Below are 22,604 nucleotides of genomic sequence, written 5' to 3'. Positions count from 1 at the left end.
AATCAAGCTAAAATTTACAAATCGTTGTTCAAGAATCATTTTAAGTTTAAGATAAATGTCCATATGCGGCTCTGAGAGCCAAGAGTCTTCCCACGGTTCCTCCATAGTTTAGATATGGAATAGCAAAGCAAAACCAAGAAGAGGAATCCAAAGTTTCCAGGGTTTACTCACACAAATCAGTCGCTTAGGGATCGGGGATCGTTCTGCTCTCAATTCTCCACCATTTGTTGCAGTGGGGATCCTGCAACACGCATATATCAAACCAGGAGTCCCGTGGAAAAGGAAATATATATGGACAGACAGATTCTTGATAGCTGTTTCAGAGAGATGTTTATTTCTCCAGCCGCATGGCCGGAGCTCTGCCGAGGAACTGCTCCAGTCACGGGACCAAGGGTCCTTCTGCCCGCGCAGGGAACACAAACCAACCAATGGGAACGAGGCTGAGCAGGGGCAGGGAAACCCCGTGTCTGTGCCCTCAGGGCCCCTCTCCCAGGGCTACACGGCAGGGGAGGAGACCCCAACACTTTTTTTGTCTTTTTATATTCTCACTGCATTACAGAAAGAATAACAAATGTAACTGAAATCATCTGTGGTTAGTCTGAGCTATTTTATGAACTGACTCAAAGCAAGTAAATGTAAACTTAATTTATGCATATAGACGATCAGGAATTGGCATTGAATTCAAGGATATCCAGATTACTCTTTACAAAGCAGAATGGAATTTTTCATTTGTCTGCAAACTAAGGTGGTTTTGTTCAACACCGTGACCCTATAGCACTTCATAAAACCATTTTGTAGTTCCTAAAAGTGAAAGGTTATGTGCAGAGAGGTATTGAGGTAATGCAGAAAAGGAAATTAAATAAACATGATCTTAATATATTACTAGTATTTTATTTGCATTATTCTTGCTGTTGTTAGGTGTATCTGGAGATCTTAACAAATCATACTATGTTATTGTGTTATATTTGACAAATACGAAACAAAAATATCCAGAATGTTGGTATGTTTTATGTCTGGATTGAAAACATGTACTTGAAGATAAAAGAAAAACAAATAAAATACTAGTAATTACACAAAAAATCTAGCAGTCCTTACCTTGATGAAATAGAAGTCACTCTTATAAAAAAAATCATAATTGCAATCTAATCTATCAGCATCACAGTGGACACAGTTTTTCATTCCATGAGTCTGACTGATAACTGTTGAAGTCTGCATTGGTGACAGAAGTATTGAACTATTGAATTGTTTCTTCTGAATTAACTGTCATACAGGTATAGGTTGAAACTTGTGTGCCAGTCTAAGCTAGAAGAAAGACCTTAACAATAACACAAATTATTTTTCTGGACATTTTTATCCAGAAAGAAGCAAGTACTACTCCAAAGAATTTAGAAGACTTTCAATTATACAGTTTCCTGTTACCAATGACTCTGTTGCTTCAGCAGTCAAGATAATAAACAGGGTATTTTTTAACACAGTATATATTTTATTTTACAACATGTAAAATAGGTAATATAAAATAAGTATTATTAAAGACAAGGATTGATGCCAGAAAACACATAAATTGGGGATGAACTCATCTGTGATGACTTGGCAGGCCACACACAGTTGTCTAATCACATTTGAGATACCTAAAACACTGTGCCTGGCCTTCAGGTTCTGCTTCACAAAGGAACAGTTCTCCCATCAATTCCAAGTCATGTTTGTTAGCTTTCCTGATATCTCTAATATCCTATAACATTCCAAATGCCTATTAACATTGACGTTTGGATAAATGAATCAAGCTTGTTCTGTAGCCTGTAGAGAAATTCTTGGGCAGAGTGCTAAGAGAACTTTTGTCTTCCTGTTAGCACTATGGGGTTATTGCGCATCAGAATCACAAGTAATACTGCCAGGGTGGGCTGTTCCCTCATGTACTCAGCTGGTCTAAGATAGATGTCATTTGTATATCTTCTTATCAATGTGTGTTAATACTTGGTGGGAGGAGGTAAAAAAAATGGCTCCAGACTGCATCCAGAGTTGTTTAGTGACAGGACAACGCACAGTGGTCACATATTGAAATACAGGTAATTGCATTTAAGCATAAGAAAAAGAAAATACTGTGAGGGGGATCAAACACAGGATCAGATTGCCCAAACAAGTTGTGGAGGCTTCATCAGTGGAGACATAGTCCTGAGCAACCTATGGTAGTCAACCATGATTGAGCAAGGATGTTTAAATAATACCCAGGGATTCTTCCCAAACTTAGAAGTTCTGCGATTTTTCTTCCATTAATAGTCAGTCTCTGTCCAACTTGTTAAACTATTAACAGGTACAGTTTCCTAGAGTGAAGACAGCTTGACAACCCATTGCTTGAAGCACCATGTCCTTCTGTTTGAGCCAGTGTCCTCCTGGCTTGCTCTAATGTGCCTTTAATCTTGTGTTGGAAAAAAAAATGGAAAATCAATCCCTACCCTCTTTACCCTCTTGCCCATAATTTTCATGTCCCTCTTGACCCTATAAACCTCTGTCAGTTCTCCTTTGCGCATATTTTATTAATAATGAAGAGCCCAAATTTATTTAGCTGTGGCTTAGTCATTCCTTCAGAGACTGTTTTCATGCACTGCCTTTATTTCTCTTTTTCTGAAGCTTTCTATTTTAATACACTTTTTTTGAAATTTAGGAATCCAGCATGTACATTCATATTGTGACCCAATTCTTTACAGTCTAGTATAGTAGTTGTCCATTACTTTCAAATAATTCTTAACAGTATGATTGTTTGCTTGCTTTCTACTGCTACCAAATACTGAGCAGATGTTTATATGGAACAATTTACTTTAATCCCTAGATTTCAGATTGAGTCACAATGATCAGCTCAGAACACATAATTTTTTATGCAATGTGATATATTTATTTATTTATGTATTTTGGTTTAATTACTTTATTTCCCACCAGTATTGTAAGAACTTTTCATGATTATTCACAGACTGTCTTTGTAGTTGCTAAAATGAATAATGCGATAACATCAGAAAATTTGTCAAAGGTCACATCAGCATATCTTGCACAGTTTGTTGGGGATCTTCCCTGTGAACTCTGACCACTATGAAAATTGATCATTTATCTTTACATTCTAATTTCCGTCTCTTAATCATGCAAGAACTTCTATTCTCGTCTAAAGTTTTTTTGAGTTATTTCCCTGTCAAAAGACTTTTGGTAATCTAGCAATACATGTCAATGGGATTGACCCCTATTCACAAACTTGTTGGCTGTTTGACATGGTATTTAAGGCATGAAATAATTTTCCAAAAGCCATGCTTCCAGTATTTTATATCTGTGCACAGAACAGCTGCTTCTGTTCTTTATCTACCAAATTGCCTAGTATGTATTAGTTTTGCAGAACTGTATGTTATTGCATGTCTTATCAAACCTTTTCTCTACTTGTATAGTACATTTCCTACATATAAAGAAAGAAATATTCTTAATACCATAACTGGAGCAAGCAAACTGCAAAAGAGCTACAATTAAATGATGTTTAATACATAGCATGAGATTATTAGGTGAAGCAGAACCTTAATGGAACCTTCAGGAGCCTCAGTGCAGAAACATAATTTGAATGACTAGACAGAATCTAAGTTACATTTAAGATTTTATTTTGTAGTGGAGAATTGTTTCACAGATATCTTACTGGTTTCAAATGTCTAATAGCTTGCAATATGCAAGGTATTATTAATCTAAAGTTAGATGAATCATCACTAGAGCATTTAAAAATGCACATATTCCTCTCTGATGTCAAAGTAAATCACAGACCATCACTCTTTATCAGTTTTACTCTAGTCTTTTAAAGAGCAAAGTCAAGTTAATCTGTACTCTGCAAGTCAGAAGGACAAAAAGGAGAACCAGTCTTGACTCATAGGGCAGTATATGTTAAGTGTCTTCTGATTCATTAGAAAGAAAAACAGTGTCTCCAGGAGGTTTTAAGCTATACATGTAAATAAATCTTGGCAGGTAAAACTTTTTACAAAATGGCAGAACAAGAATTCAGCTGTCTGGTGTGTTGTTGAATTTCTTGCTAATAGAAACTTGCATTTTGAAGATGAGATTTTTGGTGGGCTATGTGGTAATTCAAAATGTAAACTTTGTTAATATTCGCTTACATTTGGTTAACCACTCTTAGAACTGTTGTTCACCATGGCCCTTATCAAGACTGAGACCTGATTCTTCCATGTACTATGTTAATATGCAATTAGGTGCATTTTGTCTCAAATAGGTAGTAGCATGAAGATGAAAGATAGTATACAGATGGACAACTGAATCTTAAATAAGTGATCCAGTATCTTGAGCTAGGTACAAACCAAGCATCTATTTATAGAATATATCCCACTTAGCTTTAGTGTCACAGAAGTAATCTAAAGTAATTGTTCAGAGTCCATGTGATGCCAGTGAAGAAAGTTAAACTTACTGCCTGCACTGCTGTTTGCCTCTGACTATTACTTGCCTGGTTATTTATTTTGGGGGTAAGCTGGATGTGCCAGAACAGCCTTTCCATCAGACTTCTCCTTTCATAGGAACTGAGGTTTGCTCATATAGAAGAAGAAGATGACCTGGAGTTTATGAATTCCAAATGTAGGGTCAGAACATGATTAGAGACCATCAGAACATGACTGGAGAACACTATTAGATTTAGCTCGGATAATATTCTATAGTTTAGATACAACCACTGCAAATTTCACCTTCAGATTACTGTAGTTCAGTGATTTGCATTAAAAACTCAATCTTCCCTTCCATAGCTTCTTAAAGTTACCATTTCCAACAAGGCAAATTCTTACCACAAATTTTCTGGTTATCATTATATGCTGTTTTGGGTTGTGGGTTTTGGGTTTTGGTTGTTTTTCTTGTTTGATGGTTTGGGGTTTTTTTAGTTTTTCTTTTGTTTTTGTTTTTAATTTTCTTGATCAACTTGAGGATAAGATTACTTCCTGTTAGTTTGCTTGTTACCCATTTAAAGTCATTCAAAGTACCAAGTGACCACTGGAAACAGGTGCAATAGTAGACATGTTCAGCTTGATAGGAGAACTGAAGTACACCATGTTACCCACTAATGGAAAGAAAAACATTAAAATATTATTTCAGTGAAATGTAAATTTCTTAATAATCAGGAAAAATCTCATTTAAATTGGAGAGTATTTAAAATATATCTGCTTTGTTTGTTAGACTACTTTAAAAAGAAAATGTAAAATGAATTCAAAGGTATCTAAATGTTTTGGCACTTATTGAATGAAGCTCTATTTTGACTTCACAAAAAAGCCCAGGTAAGTACTCATTAAGTAAGCCTGTCCTTAGAAATAATGTCTTGCATGTCACAATAGAGCTGTTGACTAGAATTAGGAAAAATTTACATTTCAGTTCACAATTAAGCCAGAGCAATTCAACTGACAGTAGATCAGAATTTGGCACTTAGTTTGGGAATTTTCAAACCCTAGTGGCATTTTTATATTTTTCATTACAATTCTGATGAAAAATTTAATTTGGGAAAGTAATTAATTTGCTTGTTCCCTTGCCATCTGAATCTGTCATGGCTCAGCATATTCATCACAAGGGGTCAAGCATGGGTAATGAAGCAGTTACGAGCTCACTGGCAACTACTATGCCAGCATTGTTACTGAAATGTAACCCAATCCTCTGATTACAGTTGTCTATATTGGGACACTGAATTTTTTCAGAGCCTCTGTCTTAGCTGCATCATCATCATCTTCATCATCATCATCTTCATCATCATCATCGTAATTCTCAATACTACTATGAAGGTTTTTCCTCAAATCAAGCTATGAAACTTTACTTTGTTCACATGTCAAGAGAAGGTCTTTGCCTCAAAAAACATAGAAGTAAGGGACAGAATGAAAAATAGTTAATCTACTGCTGGCATACTGAGGCACATTCAACTTCAACTTTCTGTCATTTCAGAACCACTCCATCTCTCAATAATCAAAATTATTTGCAGATCATTTACACTTGTCTTCCTTAATAAATTAGTTAAAAGAAACTTTCATTGTGCAGAAATATTAAGCAGAGAAAGATAAAAGCAGGAGATACTTTTCTTGTCATTTGAGATTGTCTCTGTAAGAAAAAGACTGAACAATGATTGCCTCTCAGATGGGGACAGTACAATACAGGTAATGTTTTTTATTCCCTAATCCTAGTACTCTTCTGAATGTTGTTTCTTGTTGAAAATGTTTTGAGAGAGGTGATATATTTACAGAGACTTTGTAGTCTAATTTTTATAAGTCCTATGTATGTAGCCGTATAACAGCATTTATTAAGATTCAAATTCGTACTAGATCTTCTATCCTCCACAAACTGACATATTTTAAAATTAAGATCTTCCATCCTCCTGTATTATTATCTTTGAGGGGAAAAGACCATTTGAAAGGCAGAGGTCATATTTAGTGCCTCATCTGACATGGCATCTGACTTAGCAGTTTTACTTATCCTTTTGTGAACAGTTAAACATGCATTGTGTAAGTGCTACAATGGGACAATTCTACATTAATGATGGTTGTAATAATAATGGTTTTATTTTATTATTTGTTTATCAAGGTAAAAACTGATTTAATTTTTTATTATGCATATGGTAATGTGTCTTAATTTGGTTACAACTAGTATTCTATGCAGGCAATCAAGATGCTTAGAGTGGTTTTTTTAGTAGTTACATTATCTCTTTTTCCTTGCATAATATAAATAAAATATACCTCATTAAAAAAAAATTCTAATATATTTTTCTCTGAGCTATCATTTATTTCAATGAAGACAAAAAGTGTAAATCATTGCCCTTTGTTAAATTTTATACATCTCCTGCTTCAAAATCTTGCTTACTGTAGTCTAGTACCCTCCAAGAAAGCAGTTTGGTTAGGAGTTATGGTTATCAGACACGACAGTGTAGTATTTCCCTGCTCTTGATGAATATTCCTTTTTTTTCCTTATGCTTCGACTACACTATTAGCTTCCTCAGATGACTGAAATAACTAGTCTCCTTCAATGAAGGATTCCTAAAGGAGACAGAATGTGAGTTTCTCTTCTTCTGGGAAACTGATTTTATAATGGTGAAGGTGTCAGACATAATTAAGATGAATGATTGTGTACCCAACTAAATGAATCTTATTGTTGTAAATTTGACATTTTTCCTATACTGTTCATGAGCCTAATAGGAACAAATCAAATGCACATCTTCTTAGCAGGAGTCAGACAGGATAAAGTACACAACACTGTTACATAACTGCTGAAATTGCAGAAGTCTGAAGCCCTTCGTCAGACACAACCCTTTCAGTATTTTCAACACAAATGTTGAAGGGGCAAATTTTATGTTTTATGACGTAAATGTGATTTATGTAAAAAATTTTGTCAGATTTCCTCATTCAGTGAAGGTAGTGAAAAGAGTACATAGGCTCTCAGTCACGATAATATACTGAGTCTCTTATGAGATATTTGGATCATTTTAGAGATTAGTGAATAAGACAGAAATAATGTCCACTACTGTTCTTTATTTTGTCTTTCTACTACCTTGTCCCAACAACCTTTAAACTCTTCTCATGGCTGGGGTTTTTTGGGGGTTTTTTGGTTTTTTTTAAGAAGTAGCAGCTAATCCAGGCCATTACAATTTTTGTCAGTAAGTCAGTTTCCAAATGAATTTCAGATTCCAATGAAGATGATGACATATTTATTTTTCAGGAAATAAAACAAAAAAACACTTTACAGCTTGCCATCAGTTAGCTTGCTATCAATTATTTACAAGCACTACAAAATCTAATTTATGTCTCAGTGCACTGTAAATAGGGAATACATCCAGATATTACTAACCACTGCCAAATTTACTGGCAAAATCTTTATTTATATTATGTATGGCTCTGGCTAATTATTTCATATTAAGAAGTGAGCAGCAACTATCAGTCCACAACATCCAGTGGTCCAAGACAAGATAGCGTTGTCTTTTGATAGTCTGATTTTTGGTAACTGAGTAAAACTTGTTACAGAGAGAAGAAAGATAACAAAGAGCAAATATCCAATGCATTTAAAGCAGAACACACATAGTAAATTCAGATATGTTATCGAATTGCAAGCCAATGAAGAAAATAACAAATAAGCTAATTCTACTATCTAAAAACCATAAAAATTATGTTAATGTAATCCAAATGAGTAAGAAGAAATCATTAGCTTAAGTATAAGATGCCTCCTGACAAAGAGCTTGGGATGGTAATTTGCAGTGTCTGTCTTCTTCCTGAAGAAAATTCATTTCATCAACCCTAGGACCCAAGGAGAGGCCATATATAACCAGTATTACCCTGCTCCACATCCCTGGTAATGTGGTTAGTATAACTTACCCTAGTTTATAAAGCAAGCAGCCATTCTCTGTGACCAAGTGGGTCACTCTTCATTTCCTGTCCTCCCACAATTAGGGCCGAAGATCCTGTTAACTAAGAAGAAAAATAAAATAAAACTTATTTCTACTTCTACTCTGTACCAGTCTCAAGATTCCTGTGTGCCAAGCCAATTACTCCCTTCCTTAGCAGCCTTGAAGGTCCTAGGCACTTGAGCAAACAGGTGTTGTTGAGGACCCCATCATAGAACAAAGAAGCGTGACAACACACTGCCTATGAAATCAAGCAGCAACTTCTTAGTCCTAAGTAGTGATCTTGGATGGATAGGGGACATATTGGGCATAGCATTCATGAAATGACAGACTTTTCAGTTCTCAGAGAAGTAAGGAGGGGAGTCAGCATAACTGCTACCTTGGACTTCCAAAGGGCAACCTTTGACTTGTTTAGGAACCTGGTCAACAGAGTCCCTGGAAGACAGTCCTGAAGGGCAAAGGAGTCCAGGAAGGATGGACATTCTTCAAAAAGAAAATCGAGAAGATGGAAGTGCAGGCCATTGCCGTGTCCCAGAAGACAAATCAGTGGGTTACAACAGCCAGGCTGAACAGAGAGCTTTGGCTGGAACTCAGGGGAAAAAAGAGTTTATGATCTTTGGAAGAAGGAGCAGGCAGCTCAGACGGATATTGTGAGGTTATGCAGGGAGAAAATAATTAGAAGGACCAATGCCCAAATAGAACTTAATCTGGCTCTGCCATAAAAGACAATAAAAATGTTTCTATAAAGACCTCAGCAAGAAAAGGAGGCCTAAGGGGAAACTCCATTCTTTACTGGATGCAGAGAGAGACAGAATGACAAAGGATGAGGAAAATGCAGAAGGACTTAATGCTTTCTGTGCCTCAGTCTGTAATAGTAAGACCAGCTGTTCTCCAGGTACTCAGCTCCCTCAGCTGGAAAACAGGGATGAGGAACAGAATGAATCCCCTATGTGAGGGGGCAAAAGGTCAGTGAGCTGCTGCTTAGAAACAAGTAAGTCTATGGGGTCAGATGGAATCCACCCAAGAGTACTGAGAGAGCTGGCAGAAGTGCTCACCAAGCCACTTCGAAATATTTATCAGCACTCCTGACTAAGCAGGGAGGTTCAACTTGACTGGAGGTTAGCAAATATGATGTCCATCCACAGAAAGGATTGAAAGGAGTATCTGGGGAACTATAGGCCTGTCAGCCTGACCTCAGTGCCAGGGAATGTTATGGAACAGAAATCTTGAGTGCAATCAAATGGTGTGTGTGATCATAGTGTTTGGGCTGATAACCTTGCTTTTAAGACCCACCTGTTAAAATTTTAATGTAACAAATGACAATATGTCTAGCCCTCCTGTGAGCTCTGATAGGGCTCTGTTGTCCTGGGAGCATTTTTCTTAAAGTATGACAAATTATTTCCAGCATATAATTGGGAAGCGTAACAATGACTTAGGCTGCAATTTGCAATGCAATGCAATGCAATACAAAGGTCAGTTACACAGACCTATACAATTCAAAGTTATAATAGGAACAACATAAGACAAAAGAGCATGTCATTCTGGTCCTCTTCTCTGGGACTTAACATAACAAAAGACATGAAAAAGTAAAAACAGGGTAAAAATTAGAAAAAGAATACTTTTATCAGCTGTCATCAGTGAAAAATGGAAAAGAAGAATTTAGTGTACATCATTCTGTATAGCTTCCTCTCCTTACCTTAACAAAGGGACATCATGATTTGCTTGCTCAGTAACCATTAGAATCTTCAATGTAAGAGGCAGAGGCAAATTTTCTAAAAGGCTAGTGTCTTTAGAAAGCGTGGAATTCCAGGGTACCATTTCTGCTATTAAAAATTGCCTTTAAAATGGTGTTTAAAATGATCACATATGACCAATACACTCAAATATGAAGAAGTGGAGAAAAGGGTCTCCACAATCAGTACCTGAATTCTACTCTTTAACTTTTCAATGTCAAAAATCTTCATTTTGCCTAAATAAGCCCAAGCAGAAGTTCTTCAAAAAATAATCACAAAAGTTAGAGCAGAGTAATGAGTCAGCATTTACCAGATGACCCGTTGTACATGCACAGGTGTTCAGTCTTGGCCTATGGTCTCAGGGAAGCAACTGAAGTGAACCCTTGTCTCAGTATAAGATTCCATGACTGATGTTTCACATTGGATCATTATTTGATATAGACCAATAAATGATCCAGCTCATGTCTGGACCATAGAATTTTATTGCTTTGTTTTTTTTCAGTATCTAGCACTAGGCTGATGCAGTCATGTCAGCATAATTTTGGGCTTCGTCCAGTGATCAGCAAGAGAAGACGTGTACAGAGATTTCCTAATCTAATAATGCTTTCAAGTGGATATAACTACAAATGTGACTCAGACAGTAACAGCCTTTTCTGTTAAATTCAAAGGCTCTAGTTTCACTTCCTGCACATGATCCAGCTAGGATCAGTGTTGCATTCATAAAAGTACCTCAGAATTAGCATACTGCTCAATGCTGAAAGCTTTTACAGCTAAAAAACATTGTTAAATGACAATATAAAGTATTTATAATCAGCTGTCATCTTGATTTCAGTAGGACAACTCACATCAAATAGATCTTGTAAGTGTTTAGGATCAGCCCCAGGCTCTGTCTCTAAACTTTTGTTAGGCTTAATCAGTGTCTCACACACAGAAACATTAAGAGGTTTTTCAACTGCTGTAATGTGTGCAGTAGCATGTATTATTTTTTAATCTTGTTTCTAAGAATTATATAAAAAAATTAAGGAAAGGTTGAAAACCTCAAGTATAAACAAGCACTGAACAGATTGCTCAAGGTGGTTATGGGACCTCCATAACTGAAAGATACTAAGAGTAGAAAACACAATTTTACTCTGGGGTAGGAGGACAGACTACCTAACTTCTTGAGGTCCTTTCAAGAGAAAATCATGGTGATTGTGACATGTCTATGCAGAGAAGAAAAGTAGTTCTTGCTTTCGTGATGGTGCTGCGAACCTTCAGATTGCACGTAGTTGAGAAAAACAATCTTTCTTGGTCAGCACATTGTCATAAAGAAGCAAATAACTATCAGCTGGAATTCAGTTGCAGGCTGCTTCCTCCCTACAGCAGGAAAGAAACACAAAATTAATTGAAACTCTGTATGAAAACCAATTCACTAGCCTAGTCCTGAGCTCTGGACACATCCTTATTCTTGAAAGAAACTTTCATGTTGCAATTCATCTCCTAGGAAGAGTATAAGGGGATGGAGGATACCCTATAAAATGGTTGTATAACGCCTTATAAAGGATCAGAGTAGGTATTTTACTATATCTGAAATTATATTTATGGAGATGGATGATGAGGAATTAAGATATGTACAGAGTGTGTCAAATATGGTTATTATAAGGTGAAATGGCTTCTGAAACTGATTGGGCCATGACCAAATAGGGTATGTCCAAAAGGGTTAAGGAAATAAGCAGAGAAATTGAAGAAGCTTTGGCAGACATTTTTATGTACTTCTGCTCTTCAAAATAGATCAAGTGAAATCTGAGATGACTGGAGAGCAGCCAACATAATGCCATTATTTTAAAATGGCCTAAGGAGAGACAAGGGAGGTAAAGATTCACTAACTCATTGGAATTCTCAGAGGATATGGCTGTCAACCTAGACAAAGGAGATATGAACATTACACAAACTTTCAGAAAGCATTCAGCAAAATTCTGCATTGTAGGGAGTCTCAGTTGCAAAGTCAAGAAATGAGTTAAGAGCAGACATATTAAGCTGAATGGAGTAAATCGGCTATAAAAAATGCATGCTGAAAGTAGAAAATAAAGTTAATGAGGACATTTTTTATCAAGTCAGCTGCTTAAAAAACAAATGTAAAAATGAAATGTGTCTAACAACTAGACTGCTAACTGCACTCCTCCTTCCAAAGAGTCTTCCCAAAGGAGGTGTCTTGCTTGAGATTGACTCATTAGTGTAGATCCTTTCAAGTCTGACATTTTTGTAGTGTTATTGTACTACCCTCTGCTGTCAGAGCTTCCTCCAACATACTGCCCTTCTTCGCTTTAACACAGATGAATTTTCATGCTCATGAAAACATTTTCCTGTCATCCTCAGAAAAGAATTACTCTTTATTTGCACCATGGGAAACTGCAGCATAAAGTTCCCACACTGTCCTGTGAGACTGAGGGGAAGAAACACCAATACTGTGTCTCTACCATTCAGTCCATGACAACTTTATTGATACTACTAGTAATGGAATTGTTTTATATGTGAGGGCTGTGCCATAGGCTGAGTTCACAACTAAGTGTAACAAATATTCCATTGCATATTCCATTGAATTGTTATATAGTCACAACCTTTGGTAGCAAGTCAAGATAGATTTCTATTAGTAGGAAAGCAAGAACTGGCTCTGATCCTGATTAGTAATTCCCTGATCCATCCAGTCCTACGGTGGTTATTTGTGTTTCTATACTGCTTTGAAAGATGGAAAAGATGAATAAAAAAAGAGGGATATATCAAAAGCTTTCATACCTTGAGTTGGCATCACCATTCTTCCAGAGCAAATATACTACCAACAAAGCAAGTAATTTATTATTTATTCAACATTTTCCATAACATTAATGAAGGGTTGTATAAAATATTCCTTTTCAGTTTTTATATTAACATGGGAATTAGTTGGAGATATTTTATGAGGTTAATACAGTCCAAAAAGAGTAAGAAATATTTCTAAATAATTAAGAAATTTTTTTTAAGTTTTGTCTTAATCAGCAAGTGGAGGACATCCTAAGCAGTGTCTTCTTTCCCACAGACACTTTATTTTTTTTTAAGTTACTTTAAATATTTTAGCTGAATTTCTGTTTTAAGATGGCTTTATACTGGAAATGTCCTTCTTGAGGATGTGAGGAAACTATTTAGACAACCATCTTAGTGCAGGTCTCCTTAAACAGGCAACAGGTTATACCACAGCTTTGAATGTACTAGTCACCAAGTTTGTGATTTTTAACATTGTGCTTATATCAGAAACTCTAAAAATGTCATGCAATATAAATATATTTATATAATAAATATATTAATTCCCTTTCTGATGATAATTTATATGGTTTTCCACTCCATTTGAAGAAACAGTATTAGTGGCACCAGATTTGCTCATCTGCAGAGATAGAATCATAGAGTCAAATAATTATTTGGGTTGAAAGGGACCTGAAAGATCAGAGGATGTCCTCAAGTTGCACGAGATGAGGTTTAGATTAGTTATTAGGAAAAAGTGTTAAAAAGGTGTGTGACTGTGGCAGTTTGGGATATGATTTAGTGGTCAACACAGTGTTGCTAGGCTAATAGTTGGACTCGATCTTAGAGGTTTTTATTTCAACCTTAACAATTGTTTGATTCTATGTTCTAGTTCCAATCCCCCTGCCATCACCAGGGACACCTTTCAGTAGATCCGATTGCTCAAAGTTCCATCCAATCTGACCTTGATCCTTTCCGCTACTCTGGGCAACCTCTTTCAGTGCCTCATCAACCTCACAGTAAAGAACTCTTTTTTTACTATATTTAATAATTCAGTTATTCATTTGACTTCCAAAAAAATCAAGTCTCTATACTAAAATTTTGTCTAATGCCTATGTTCTGGATCTTAAAAACTGAGTTCTGAGCTTCTGAAACTGACTGTTAAGCTCCTTAAACTGACTGTTTATAGTAGTAGCAATATTTAAAACAATAAATGAAAAAAAAAGAAAATAAACATCTAAACTGAATATGAACAGTCACCTACATGCAAAATAAATATATATGCCAAAATTTCTAAATTGGGTTGAATCAGTTCCTTGTGGGGCTTTGCATGTGGTATACATATGCAAGTATAGTTTTATGGTCCTTAAAAGTCTCCTCCACAAAACTGGCCTATTTCCTACAATTTGAAGTATTCTATTTCGCAGAAAATTTTTCCTCTTACCTATCTTTAGCCATCAATATATTGTGTTGTATGAGGCATAGTTGGCAAGCTGCTGGCAGCAGGGGCTGCAGAGGGGCTCTGTGAGGAAAGGCCAGGGCTTCCCTGTGCCAGACACAGATGGTTCCAGCTGGATCCAACCCACCCACCGCAGGGCACATCTGATGTGGGGACATCTCAGGGAAAATGTATTCAAGAAAGGGTTTAAAACATTTAACAGAGGGAGGAAGGAACAAAAAGTGTAAAAAACAGCCCTGCAGACACCAAGGTCAGAGAAGGAAGAGGATAAGGAGACACCTACAGCCTGTGGGGAAGTCATGGTGGAGTACCTATCCATACACATGGAGCACCCTACACCAGAGAAGTTACATACTCCTGAAAGGCTGTGGACAATGGAGAGCCCAAGCTACAGTGGGGAAGCCTTGAGGATGAAGTGGCAGAGAGGAGCTGTTACTGACAGCTAGTTATATGTCAGTTGGGGTGGGACTGGAAGTAGGGGAATTGGGAATGAACAGGGTGGAAATGTTGTTCTTTGCTTGCTGCTATCCAAATCTATTTTAAGTGACAACAAATTAAATTAAATTTCCCAAATTTGAGACTACTTTGCCTATGACAGTACTTGGTAAGTGATCTCCCTATCCCACATTTTTGCATCTTATTTTCTCCTCAGTTCTCTTTAAGACAGCAGCTGGATGTAGGTTTGGCAGCCAGCCAGGGTTGGCCCACAACATACCTATGTAGCTTAACAGGATCTTCCTTTACTGAGAGAAGCAACTCTAACTACATGAATAGGCAGAAGACATTGCTCTGAAACATTTCTCTTTGCATTGTCTCTAGATGGAGCTAAGATTAAACAATCAATTTATCAAGTCTAAGGCTAGGTGAGATGAATTCTGTTGTGGCTGGCAAAATGAGAGTTAGAAAGTGAACAGAAATTACTAAAAATAAAAAGTGTTTCAGATTTACCTAATTAGATATGGTGTTATTTTCCTATATCTGACAAATGTCATCAGATTAAATTAATTAAGAGACGTGTGATAGGTATTTCACTGAGAAGTGTTAAAAGTAATCAATCATCCCATAAGACATCTTCAGTCAGAGAACATATGCAACATATAAGACTTTTGTGAACCTTGATCAGCACCTAAAAGGTAACAGGCAGCAAGGAACTGCTTTGAAATAAGAGCAACTTCTGCTGTTTCCAATGGAGAAATGTCAAATACTGGAATTCATGTTGCAGTAAAACAGAAGATTCAGTTAAAAATAGGAAATGCAGATCTATTTTGGTCTGTCTTTGTCATTAATTTCCCTCACTAAACATGGGTATTTTAGGAGTCTCATGACACTACTCTTGTAGTGATTTATGTATTGTCCATCAGTGTTCCAACAGCCAAATCTAAATGAGAAAGACCATAAAGTTATGTCGTTTTACTTTTTTACCCATCATTCATTTAAAATGTTTTCTCAGGGGATCATTTGTAATACTTTCTGACCTACAGTCACAATATCTACCTGCTTCCTTCTAATTAACAGAGATGGCCCTGTCTTTTGCACCCAGTCTTTCTCCTGAAGATCAATTACCCAGCCATGAATTTTACTAATAGAAAATCCTAACTCTGTTGAATTACAAGACAAAAACAAATACAGTGGAAGAAGTGAAGATGACCTTGTAAAGAAGCCCATGTTTCAGTAGAGTACTTCATCACTGATACCCACAGCTTCTAAGGTCTGACTATTAAAAAACCCATTTATATTAAAAGGATGTATTTGGGGTATTTATCCCCAAAGACCTAGAATAATAGCAACTTCCTTCTTTTCAGTTTTTCTTCAGTGTACTGATAACATTTGTTTAAAGCTCTTTCATAAACATGAACTGTGCATACACAATACAGAAAAAAAAAAAAAAAAAGAAAACAGCAAAGAAAACCTTCTTTTCAGCCATATATATAGTAAATCATTAATTCCCAAATGGTAGTCTTTCACTGCTTGATGCTTGAAAATGTGTCTGAACTTCATGCACATGTACTCTACAGAATTATTGCCCTTGGGAAAACTCTACTGACTTTTCATTTTGTTAAGATATTGAATATTAAAATTAAAGTAATGGTCTAATGATGTCATCTTTATTGAAATGGAAGAATGGGACTGAAAAAAAGGAATTAGAAGAAAGTAATTACCACAGGAATTTATGTCAAGTATTGCTTTTGTTTTGCTTTCAGCTTTGAAAGAAAAAATAGATAAATGATTGTGGTGTTGAAATGCTTAAAAAGAACCAGTAAAGGGACTCATTATAACATAAAACAAACATTGCAAATATTTAATAACTTATACATTACATTGAGACATTATAAATAAAAGCATTTTTAAGCATTGCTTTCTGCAGTTCAACCTTTTGTTTTGTTTTTCACTGTGGTAATTCTTAAAGCATAGTAATCTTAGATCTTAAAGGAAGCAGAAGATACCTAGATTCAAGGTTGGTGGGGTTTTTTTCCATTTCCTTGTTTGAGTAGAATTTGAAAGCTACCCCTCAAGGTTATTGCTCACTTAGTTTTTTCCTAATAAGAAGATAGGAAGAATTTTAATGTTCCCATTTATTTTCTTTGAAGAATATTTATGAATATTAGCACAGAGTTGCCAAAAATTCTCCAGCCAGAACAATTAGAAAGACTCCTGAATAATGATAAGGTTTTAACAGCACCTTTTCCAGCTCCTTTTCAGTCCTAAAGTACAGACTTCATGTAGCCTCAGTGAGTCCCTGAGTGTTTTCAGTTGGAGTTTTAACTTTGTGGTTTATTGAATGGCAGGTATAATGGTTATTCTACAACTAAGTAAAAGGTCCATGTGCACCATAAAGAACTTCTGTATCCTAATAACCTTCATGAACTGTTAGAAGATACCAGACAACAAACCACGAGGAAATTAGGATATCAAGGTAAATCAGAAGCCAGCTGAGCATTATGTTTTTGGGGGTGTTTTTTATTCAGGAATTATAGGAAAAGAAATTGATCTAATTCCTGTTTCAGGAAGCAATTAAAGGCCTATGGCACTCACATTGAAAAAAAAAACTCAAGAAAACCTATGAGATGTTCAATGAACCATTGAATATTTTGAATAATCTTGTCTCCAGTCAAGAAGTGAACCAATTCCTCCTTTATTTAGACATCCAAAAAAAATTTGAAAGCTCTAGATAGTTCACCACAAAAGACTGCACTAAAGGAAGGCTATATAACAATACATAGAAAGCAATTTATGTATAGAATCCATTGTTTCATTTGTTCAAAATGTCTAGTAAGACTAGTGATGTCCTATATTAAAAGTACATTGATATTCCTAATATTCTTACAAAATAAGTACTTTGTACATAGCTATAAAGTACAAAAACCAAACAAATAACTTCCCAAAAACTCAGTCATAGCCCATGTATAGATAGACTTAATTTTGTTCCAGAGCTTACTTAGTCTCTAATGGCTGAGTTTCAGACAACTAAAAATGTTCATGTTAGTCATTTCACTAAGGTATGATTTTTTCCGAAATTTATTTTGTTTTCTTCTTATTGCTTCTATTGCTGTCATCATCACCTCTCCTACAAACTTTCATAAATCTTATCTTCAGCATACCTTGGAATTCTGCTTTAGTAACTCTGAACACCATGTACAGGGCCAGCTCATCATCTCAATGGGAAACTGAATATCCCACAGAGAATCTTTTACATGTCAGATGTGAATGACAGAGGAAGCTAGAGATAGAGCTGTTGTCTGTTTCAAGCCTTTCCACTTTTGCTCTAGTGGAGCAATTCAAAAGTTTGGCTCGTCATCTCCTAGTCACACTTGGCTTCTCCAAACTACTTCTGCCTCTTGAAAATGTTCACACACCTTGACAGAAAACTCATTCTTTATTTAAGCAAACAACAATTAAAAGTATTAGCATGCAAGTAATCAAATCAAAAGATAAAAAGTTCAGTCATCCAGCAGCTTGAAACTAAAGACTATTTGCAGTGGTTTTCCTTATACATAATTAATGTCATACATATCTACTTAGATGAGATTTTTACCACAAATTTTCATCTTTTTCATCTGTCTTCCACAATATTGCTGCAGTTAATATGTGGGAAACTTCTTATCCTCATTATTATGTGTTGTTTTTAAAATTCTGGCTGCAAACACCTGGTTGGTTGAATGGATGAGGTGTATAAGGGATTCATCGTATTTGGCAATTGTGACCTACCAGCATATAAACTTCATGTTTTACAGACTGCTACAGAACACCTTTTAATTCTTTACTTTTTTTTTTTTTAACGTTGATAGAAGTTTAAAGCACCTTTCTTGACTTCTAAGCACAGGTTTCAGTAACACAGATATTGTATTAAATATATCACTTCATAATACACCTGACCTACATTAAGAACATTTTATTTTATTTACATCAAAATGAACATTTAATTCATATTGTTGTGAGTGATCTTTTGTGAACACAGCTATCCAACAACATTCTAAAACCAAATAAGCTTTATCATGTAAAAACATTCATGCTCACTTAAGATCAGTAGTACAGGAGAACATGATTGATCTTGATGCCTTGAGAGGCCACCTAGAAACAGAGACTAGACAGGAGTAAGGGAATAAAGGTAGGTATTTATTTGAAAGGCCTTCAGAGGTACACCCTGGTATTGCCAAAATGGACCCCAAGATGGACATCAGGTCACGAGTTCTTCACACTTTTATAGGTTTGGCTCATTTGCATATCAGGGTTAATTCTCCAATTAAGCTTCAGTTTAATGAAGCAATTCCCCTATCTTTCCCCCCTTTCAGAGACTTTTGGTTTATACTTTTTGGGCCTAGGACGGTTGCTCAGAATAGGAGAAATGGGCAGACACAAAATACTCAATAGTATGGAAGAGAGAGAAATCCATCTGGAAAACTCTGGGAAAAGCTAGAGAGATTTCCCTGATAAGCTTAATAAATTGTTTTTAAACTTAATCCTTCTTTCATTTAGCGTCAGATTGAGAAACATTTTCAATAATTGCCCAGATATTCACAGGGAAAAGAGTACACATTTCTTGAGCAAACCGAAGGAACAAAAACCAGCTATCTTTATTTTAGGGTCAGTACAGAGTTGAAAGGCTAATAATTGAAAATAAACTTTTATTAAGAACACAAACAAATTAAAATAAAGTTAAATCCAAAGGGTTAAAACTTAAAAGATAAAATGATAACTAAAATCTTTGAGAGTGTGGAGTAACAGATCTTGAGTTTTCAGGGATGTTTGGAGTTTCCTGAAGATAAATGTTATATTATTGAGGGTCTGTATTACAAAAGGATGGATTTTTCTTATTTCTTTTTTATCAGTTTCTCTGTTCCATGATTTTAAAAGTGGAAGCTGCTAGACGAAGTGAAATTCTTCAGAGGCAGGGGGAGATTGATTCTGCTGGAGAAAAAAATATGTCCCAGGGGAAAAAGTACCAAAACTAACAAGATGTTGCCAAGTGAAAGGATCACACCAGTAGCAGAAGCAAGTCACTTGCAAACGCAGAGATTGCTAAGAGGAGAGCAAAGGCAGTTAAGTCATAAACATGATAGAAAACTGGAATTTAAGTCTTAATAGCAGATGATTTTTGCAATTTCATTATCTCAGGAAGGTAGTATTAGGTGGAGACCCTGAAAAATTAGTATCTTCTCTTTCAATCAAGAAAATTATGATCTGAGCCTTTAGATGTCTGTATGTTTGATATTAGTAAGACTTAAACTCCTGGACTGTTAAGAAGACTTTGAAGAAGAGGATAACACAGAGGAATACAGAAGTTGGGAAAATGTGTAAAACAAGTTTGAAAATGTGAATTATGACAGATTAATATCACAACATTCTTCCACAAAGTCATCGTTACATGGGGGAAAAAATAAAGGAAGGCAATAAACACAATCTACCCGAATTTCAGTATTAAATTGACCTGGCAGTGTGCCCTGGTGGCCAGGAGGGCCAATGATGTGGGATGCATCAGGAAGAGTGTGGCTAGCAGGTCGAGGGAGGTGATCCTCTCCTTCTAATTGGACCTAGTGAGGCCATATCTGGAGGCCATATCAATTCCGGACTTCACAGTCTAAGAAAAACAAGGAGCTACTGGAGAGGGTTCACTGGAGTAAACCTTACCACCTTATAAAGGTGATAAGGCATCTGGAGCATCTTTCTTATGAGGAAAGATTTCGGGTCCTGGACCTGTTTAGTCTGGATAAGAGAAGACTGAAAGCAGGTTTCATCAATACATACAAATATCTCAAAAGTGGGTGCCAAGATGAAGGTGCCAGTCTCTTTTCAGTGGTGCCCAGCAACAGAATAGGAAGTATAGGTCGTAAACTAAAACACAAGAAATTCCACCATAGGCCATAAACTAAACCACAAGAAATTCCACCTCAACATGAGGCAGATCTTCTTTACATTGAATGTGGCACAGCGCTGAGGCTGCCCAGGGAGGTTGTGGAGTCTCCCTCTCTGGAGACATTCAATACCCACCTGGATGCATTCCTGTGTCACCTGCTCTAGGTGACCCTGCCTTGGCAGGAGTGTTGGACCAGATGCTGTCCAGAGACCCCTTCCAACCCTAACAGTTCTGTGATTTGGTGATTTTGTCAAGAGTTTAATGTGGCACAACATTGGAAATATTACATGGGGGAAATGGCCAGAGATGAATTCTGATGAAGAGGAATTATAAGGTGAATAGACAGCTTGCAAGAGAGAGGATGCAAATAAGAAAAACTAAAACAGAAAACTATCAGATTGGCTACCAACAAATCACAGATCAGCTCAGACATCACTGTTATTTAATAATTTCATTAGTGATGTTGGCATGGATATTAGAAACATAACAATGAAGTTTGCCAAAGACACTATGTTGGAAACATCATCAAGCAGTGCTTAGAAATAATACAGAAAGAACCTGATGACCTTGAGAATCACAGTAATAGAAATTAAATTAAATATGTGTAGTACAGATGTAAAGTCACACACTTTGTGATTAATATACAAAACTTTTTTGTCAGTAGAATTGTCAGCTGAAAATTGAAAAGCAAAAGGACAAGAGTTTGAATATGGGATGTCTAGAACTGCCAGCATTTTCTATTTGTGAAAGAGAAATACAAGTGTGAGGTGCTGCAGATGATAAATTTTTCAGTGTAATTAAGGAAATATTACTTCTATCAAGTAAATTCATCAGGATACAGTCTTGGTGAACCAGGTTTGAGAAAAAAAGAAGTCAAAAGGAATCAAGCAGAGGAAAGAGGTAATGTAATCATGAGGAGAACATAAGTAGAAGATCAGAAATGCACAGGTTTTTGCCAAATCCTTAAAATTATTTCAAGTCAAACCAGGTGTATTAAATAAGCTTCTATTGAAAGAGCTTTTTAGAATACATTCTGTAAACACCTCCAAGTTTTTCACTTAGGAAAGCAACACTTTAATTTACTTCATTTTGCTTTATATTTACTATGAAAAGAAAAATAGAGAGGTATGTCAGTAAGACAGGTAATGAGTTTATGAGCAGAGCCATAAAGAAGACCTGTTGGGAAAAACTCATCTCAAGTAAATTTATAGTGCTAAAATTATTCCTTTGCGAAAATTATTCAAAATGCTAAGCAATGCATTATTAACTGTATTCTGCTGGGTACTGCATAAAAACATTTTGCTAGTAGAAATACTGTTACCCACAACACACCAGTCTATAAACTGCAACCAGCTTTGTGAATGGTTATATAATTTGGGAAACATGAATCCATGTTGCAATGAGTGAGTTATTCTTTTCTTTTTCTGGGTTTGCTAAAAAATTACTGCATTAAAAATACAGGTGGGAATAAATTGAGTTGTGATGGCTTAATCTGATGGGATCATGAAGACATCCAAAAAAACCTATGGGAGGAGAACACAAGGCCAGAATTCAGAATTTTTCTAAATCTTCCAAATGTTAGAAAAAGTCATGTAATCTTAGTGCAGGTTTTATTGGAATACCAGATAGATTGAAGTGATAGTCTCCTGGCAATGTATGGAGAACATCTAGCTCATTTAGGTTCTGTTTTATCTCCTTAGATCCTTATAACAAAGAGAAAACTGTTGAGGGAATAAGGTATCCCTGTTGGAAATTTATTTTCTGTTTAGTTTCATTCTCTCAAAATAGCTCTCTATCACCTTCCAGAATCAGGACCTTTGATCTATCCTTCTGGTCTAAACAGAACAGATATGTATAAGAGGCTCTAGCCTGAAAGAGAGCATTGAACAAAGGATTCAAGCTAAAGCTGAATGTATATTAAAGGAAAAGAAAAAA

The 22,604-nt window shown here is 36.0% G+C and overlaps 1 long non-coding RNA gene across 1 annotated transcript in view; it reads right to left on the bottom strand.

The window, feature by feature from the left end:
* Window positions 1-492: 492 nt before the first annotated feature.
* LOC109144713 overlaps window positions 493-22,604 on the bottom strand; it is a 28,184-nt gene continuing 6,072 nt past the window's right edge. Inside the window, exons 2-3 of the long non-coding RNA XR_002045625.3 lie at window positions 8,349-8,441; window positions 493-5,071 (exon numbers count right to left, since the gene is read on the bottom strand). This is a non-coding gene — a long non-coding RNA (uncharacterized LOC109144713). The remainder of the gene's footprint in view (window positions 5,072-8,348; window positions 8,442-22,604) is intronic.

Source organism: Corvus cornix, chromosome 3, assembly GCF_000738735.6.
Source record: "Corvus cornix cornix isolate S_Up_H32 chromosome 3, ASM73873v5, whole genome shotgun sequence".
Lineage (NCBI taxonomy): Eukaryota > Metazoa > Chordata > Aves > Passeriformes > Corvidae > Corvus > Corvus cornix.
Note: the sequence above shows the minus strand (reverse complement) of the source record. Positions and strands in the feature narration are given on the sequence as shown.